At 42.1% G+C, this 6,795-nt stretch overlaps 1 long non-coding RNA gene and 1 other non-coding gene across 4 annotated transcripts; both read right to left on the minus strand.

The window, feature by feature from the left end:
- Positions 1-283: 283 nt before the first annotated feature.
- LOC125430027 lies at positions 284-5,637 on the minus strand. 3 transcript variants are annotated; one of them, XR_007244085.1, is made up of 5 exons: positions 5,267-5,637; positions 4,468-4,530; positions 4,302-4,356; positions 2,061-2,192; positions 284-1,531 (listed from the first exon to the last, which is right to left on the minus strand). It is a non-coding gene; the product is annotated as an uncharacterized LOC125430027 (long non-coding RNA). The 3 variants fall into 3 exon arrangements; XR_007244086.1 differs by having other exon boundaries at positions 1,739-2,192; XR_007244084.1 differs by having other exon boundaries at positions 284-2,192.
- LOC125430357 lies at positions 4,042-4,222 on the minus strand. The gene has a single exon (XR_007244144.1). It is a non-coding gene; the product is annotated as a small Cajal body-specific RNA 16 (non-coding RNA).
- Positions 5,638-6,795: the final 1,158 nt, after the last annotated feature.

Below are 6,795 nucleotides of genomic sequence, written 5' to 3' on the forward strand. Positions count from 1 at the left end.
TGCTGCTAGAACACGGCCATACAGCCCGGAAACCACACAGCACCCCAGTGATTCTGGCCGTGAAAGCCTTCGACAATACATGATAAGAGTACACAGCCAGAATATTTTTACAGAGATGCTCCTCAGCCTCACTAAAACTGAATGCCAAAGCACAACACCTCTTTTCATATGGTTGGCTTTTTGTGCTAGCTCCTTTATGAAACCTATTAAGAAGAAGAATTCCTGGAATGCAATTACAGCACTTGTTTTCATTGTTAAAGGAAGAAAGGAAGAGACCACTTGATGTACTTTCGCCCCCTCTAGTGGAGCATTTATTTTATTTACATTATCTACAGGCCACCTTTCTAACTTGGAGTCAAGGCAGATTACACAGAGAGTCAATACAACAAACAGGGTGGGGTATTCAATAAAAATGGTTGTAGAACCAATCAGAAATCTAAAAAAACACCTGAGGCAAAACTTAAGCATTTCTTAACACAACGTATTAAATGATACAAAAATTGCATAGTAGGATGCTAGTTTCAGTAAGCTAAATAGAGTAGATCAGACCACAACCACTGATAACTTATCTAAGAAACTTTGTAAAAATATTAGTACAGTGTAACCTTGTAAGCCTGCATAGAGAAGCTGTCGTGAATAATTCAGGTTTGCAGTTTGTGGAAAGCTACCCGAGCAGGAGCCTTCCTGACCTCCTCAGATGGGTTGTTCTATAAGGTGGGGCTACTGCAGAGAAGCTACGAACAGTTGTTGATTTTGCCCATTTGCAGGGTGGCACCTACAGAAGACCTTATTCAAATGAGTAAAGCTGAAGTGGTAATGCACAGCAGGAGAGGTGGTTTAGCAAAAATGAAGATCCAGGGCTATGGAGGGCTTTGCATGTAATAGGCAGTTCCTTAAACTAAGCTGATGGGCAACCATGTGAGTGACTGTAGAACGGGAGTAACAGACATGCTCCATCTAACTTGAGCTAAAATATTCTGCACCAACTGCAGTTTCTGAATTGATTTTGAGGGCGGACCAGTGTACAGTGCACTATAATAGCTTAGTCTGGCTGTCACTGAGGCATGAATCCAGGTGGCCAGATCACCCATACACAAGGGGCCATCTCATCGACTAGGCTGAGTTGGAAGAAAGCTTTTTTTTACAGCTGCATTCTGCAGCAATAACACTGGGTCCAGTATAATCCCAAGGCTCTTAACCGAGACAGATGAACTCCCATCAAAAGCAGAGTGTTGCTAAAAATCTCTGCCTTCCCAACCAAAGTCACCTCGGTTTTTTTTTCAGTATGTGAATGATATACATGATTAGCACAGTTTCTGATAATAACAAAACTGCAACATTCTCTACCACCTGGAGTCTCCCAAGTTGACACTGTGTAATCCTCCTTTAAATTTAGTCTATACATTTTGTTTCCACACAGACTGGCTTTGCTAAAGCAAATAAGAATTGCAACACAGTTACATAAAGTTGGTGCAATCCCAGTGCACAGTATTTTGCAACACTAGAACAGTGCTCTTCCATCTGTATTTGCCTGCGAAGCAATAAACAAAAAGGGTCATTGGGATGAGCAGAAGACAACACAAACACTACACATAAAGCCAGTACTTCCCAAACCCTAGTAAAAGGTCCACTTTTTAAAATTAAAATTGCACATGGCCTTCATTAAAGTCAAAATACATGCACTGTACATAAACAAGAATTATTCATCTTCTGAGGTGTATCCATATGAACCACTGACCTGGCTCAGCTCCTGACTGGGAGGGACCAAGATCTAAGACTGTGCTCATGCACCTCATGTAGAAATTGGGCAATGCTCTTGGGTCAGCTAGAATGAACAGCTCTGAAAGAGTGATGTTGGCTACCTTTACAGAAGAGTTCCAAGACTGCACACAAGGGCTCCCTGTGCCAAGGTGGCCGTTTAGTTTAGCACTCCACAAACAAAAGTAACCAAAATTGATAGGCTACCCATGATGTTACAAAGTGCACAGCTCAAGCAGGTCTAGGCCTATGAGGTAAAGGTCCAGGTCAGCAATAAAGAAGCATGCATTTAATCTCCTCACCTGAACACAGAAACCACCACTGTGAACAGCTCATTAACCTTCATTTACTGTGTTCAGGCTTGACACACTGGTATCAAGCAATTCACACTTCTGACGTCAGCAGCTCTGTAGTCTTCTAATTTTGTTCTCTGCCTGTATAAATAGAAAGTCTGCTGGGCCGACAGGAAACAAACCTTCCCTCATTGTCAGGCCCCCAAACAAAATATATATTTTGCTTGTCAAATAGCTGATAGAGGAATAGTGCTTTTGCTGGGGACAAAATTGGAGGCCTAACACAAATTAGGCATTATCAAGTAATCTTTATACATTGAAGCAACCCTACTGCTTGACTAGCTGTGCAATCCTAAATAGAGTTACACCTGCTATACCCACTGAAGTCAGCAAACCTAGAAGGTTCTAACTGCTTAAAGGTATACTCTAAGGCTTAAGATTTCAACTTCTAGCTCTTCTATATAAGCACTGGGAGGTAAGTATAGGATTTTCACAATATCTAATTGTGCTGCTGCTGCTGAGTTTGCTAAATGGCTAACTTGAAGCAGTCATTTGCTAAAACAGAAAAATAGAGATATATAAAGCACACATGAGCTCTATTGTACTTATTTGTCATCTACAAGTCATACTAAACAACAAATGTACCAAGCTTATAGCATTAGCATGACACAATAAACAGGTCCCCTGTATGCATACAGGACATCTTTACAAAAAATCAGAGGCTTATTAAGCACATGCAGAATAATCCACTTTCAAACTGCTTTCAGTGCTCTTTGAAGCTGTGTGGAATAGCAAAATCCACTTGCAAACAGTTGTGAAAGTGGTCTGAAAACGCATTATTTTGCGTGTGCGGAAGGGGCCAAAGATAGTTAGTTACCCATAAGGAGTTACAGAATAAGTCATTTTCCTTTTCCAATTCTTTTTTATTCCACACAATCAGCAATTGCTGTGAACACTAGCCACTGTATTAAAAATGAGTTGTCAATCAACATTTATTGCACACTAGAAAGTGTTTAAGAAATTAAGAGAGATCTGATTTTTACCTTGAAGATTCCAGAGAAGCTTCTAAAGGGATAAATTAAGCAGAAAGAATTGCTAGGGAACAGATTGTCTGAGAAGTCACAGTGATCACCATTTATTTATTTATTTCATTTATAAGCCATCCTTTCCCAAACAGGCTCAGGGCAGTGTACAACAGGGAAAGGGCGGGATATAAATAAAATAAATGAACATCAATTTGTATCTCTCTGGCAGACCTTATTAAGTGCAAGTGGTCTTAAGATACTGTGAAATATCCACATGACTTAAAACATTTAGGGTTTTTGCACATTCTAATTTTCCTCATTTGCGTTTTCATATGGGGGGGAGGGAGTTGTTCTGCATGTGTTTGGCTCCCTCTAGTGGTCAATTTGATTTGACACCAGTTTATGTCCAGCATATCTCCCTACAGATTTAAACTGCAGATTTTTACATTTTAGGAAAGTGAGATTGTAAGAAAGCCCTGAATACTGTGCATTCAAGACAAAGTTTAATATTTTCTAAAAACAAAATCTAATATTTCTAATAGCAAATTACAAAAGTGACATACTTTTCTGTTGGAGAACAGTTAGAAATTCAGGAATCAGAATATCTTATTGGACAACAACAGAGACTGGAGCATGAGTTTCTGTGGTTAGTAAAAAGCAATAAGATCTATATTCAGTGGCACAGTGGTTAAGAGCAGGTGTGCTCTAATCTGGAGGAACTGGGTTTGATTCCCCGCTCAGTTGCTTGAGTTGTGGAGGCTTATCTGAGGAATTCAAATTAGCCTGTGCACTCCAACACACGCCAGCTGGGTGACCTTGGGCTAGTCACAGTTCTTCTGAGTTCTCTCAGCCCGACCTACCTCACAGGGTGATTGTTGTGAGGGGAGAAGGGAAAGGAGTTTGTAAACCAATGTGAGTCTCTTTACAGGAGAGAAAGGGGGGGATATAAATCCAACTCTTCTTCTATTCTTCTTCAGTATCATATATGACCATCAAGCTCCTGGCAGCATGTTCACACTTACTATTGCATAAAGAAACACCCCCAAAAGTGTGTGGCAGTTTACTAATCTAGGGCAAGATTCTGCTAGCTGCTACAAAGCTAGATCCTGGCAGGTCTACCTACTCAGCAACCATTTGTCCGCCCACAGGTTTTACACCCAGCAATAACATCAAAATAGTGCTCCCAGAAAACAGACATCAATGTCACAGCATTAAAATGTGTTACCTTAAGAATATCTTTCAAGAGGGGGCAAGTTTCACCTGATATGACTGCTACAATTCTAAACAAAAGTAAGAGTTACAATATGAGAAACAAAAAGCTTACTAAAGAGGTAGTTTAAAAGCATAAATAGGTATTTGCACTTTTCGTTTTTATAAAATACTTTCCTCACCTGATTGAAGGCCTTCTCACCATCTCTCCAATTCATTTTTTTCATCGCTTGAGCTACATCTACCTGTGGGGGGAAAGTATTTGGAATTACATATGTTTTCCATCTAGACTGCAAGCTATACCTCTGGTTTACCACTGAAGTTTTCTCCCAGTGAATAGGAACATGCTCATGTTGCTTGCACACAGTTAAAAATACATAGATAAAGCAATGCACCAGTGACCAGGTATTTGTCTTCTTAAGTCTATTTTCACTCTTTCCAACCACGCATCCCTTCTTGCAAATGAACATCTTTTTCATACAGAAAGCTATGAGCAAGGTGCAGAACTGGCCACATCTCCAGTCTTGCTTCACTGATCCCCCCCCCCCACTTAATTTCCACAATTTCCCACCCATCTATGGTGAGGCCTGGAGATTTCCCAGAATTACAACTGATCTCCAAACTACAGAGACCAGTTTCATTAGAGAATGTGGCTACTTTGGAGAGCGGAGTCTATGGCGTTATATCTTACTAAAGTCCCGCCTCAAACCGCCCCCTCCCCAGGCTCTACCCCACAAACCTCCAGGTATTTCCCCATGTGGAATTGGCCACTGTACAGCCCCATCCCGACACACTTTCCCTTCCTATCCTACGCTCCTTTCGGAGTTTCTTCCTTAGGATATTTGCCCCAGACAGCCCAAACTGGTTTGAGCTTCTTTTCAGTCTCAAGTAACTTTAACTAAACCAGATCAATAAAGTCACAATCCTATGCACACTGACTTGGGAGTCAGCAACTGAGTCCAGACTTACTCTTAGACTTACTCTTAAGTAATCGTGAATAGAACTGTACTGCACGACACACTAGCCAAGGCGAAGAGTTTCCGCAGAGAAGGTGTTTTCCAGCATGCAACGATGGTTAATCATCCCATCCCATCCCATCCCACCCCCCATAAAAGACCTGAAACTCAGGCAGCTTTGGTCTAACTAGCGGAGCAGAACTAGAGCTAGACGGAATAGGCATCCCTGCAAAGAAAACCGCTATAAAACGTTCACTGGGACAAGAAGGGGACTGAGGCTGGAGGAGGAGGAGGAAAAGATAGGGAGGAACCCTCGCTGGAATGGAGCGCAGAGGCCTCGAGCCAGCCTTTACAACTCGGGCAGAAGTTTCTTCCTTCCACGCGCACTTCAAAAACCGCATCCCTGAATTAGACCGGACAACTAAGAGTTAAGACCAGCGACACAGAAGCTCAGAAAACACAAGCCTGCACCAAACCGCAAAAAAAGAGCCGCAGCCGCTGCAGCGAAGCCCCCATCCCCGCCAGCGGCTCCTTCCATCACGCATGCGCCCTCAACAGCCGCAGCAAAAACCACACGCGCCGCCTCCTCCTCTTTGCAGTCTTTCAAGGCGAAGGGAAACGGAATTGACAGCTCTGAGAGGCGGGACTTTGAAGCAAAAAATGTAGGTTGCAACTAATTGCTTCAGGGCTCTGCCATAGGATGCAGGGTTTCGCCAGCGAAGAAAGCGCCCCGCGCACGCAGGAAATGGGCACGCAAGACTGGGCGCAAATCATGAATGGTTATGAAGAGAGGACGCACACTCTGGACGTCATTTTATACGAGGGCAGTTGGGCTCCAGCTCAGATAAAATGACTTAAAAGGGGGAGTGGCGCATCAAAGCGCAGGATTGCATCTACATGACAACCTGTGTGGCGGCTGTCAGACGTGCACTGCACTGGTCTAGGAGGTCAATTCTTAAAATCCCAGTTTCAGTTCATTTCTTTTTGTGGTGGTGGTGGTGGTGGTGTGTGTGTATACTCAACAATTAACTGACATTGGGATTTTAAAGATTCACCCAAGTTCACCCAACAATATATACATTAGCAGAGTAGAAGAGACAGATTTTCAGTTGATTTTATATATACATGAGTTTACTAACTATAAAGGGAGGGTTACATGGAGATAAAATAAGAAATCCTGTTTTTCCTGTTACACATCTACATTAGTGTATGTTTGGTTACATCTTGGTATCTATCTGCTGCCCTGTGCTGGTGCTGGTGCTGGTCTGCTCAAAAAAAGAAACAGAGTTAACTTTATAACTTCAGATGTACGTGCTCACTGACATGTAAGCAATGACTGTCTGACTGACCAAAAGCTAATCAATAGATCAGGTCACAAACAGAGACTTCAGCAACTTGTTTACATACAAAATCTCAACACTTTTTTTTACAGTGAAATTGTTTGAGCTGTATACATGAGTGAACAAAAGTTTCAGGTGGGTAGCCCTGTTGGTTTCAGGAGAAGAGGTATCTGGCAAAGGGAGATTTGAGTCTGGAAAGCTTCTGAAAATCTTA

The sequence above is a fragment of the Sphaerodactylus townsendi genome, linkage group LG03 (genome assembly GCF_021028975.2).
Source record: "Sphaerodactylus townsendi isolate TG3544 linkage group LG03, MPM_Stown_v2.3, whole genome shotgun sequence".
Classification (NCBI taxonomy): Eukaryota; Metazoa; Chordata; class Lepidosauria; order Squamata; family Sphaerodactylidae; genus Sphaerodactylus; species Sphaerodactylus townsendi.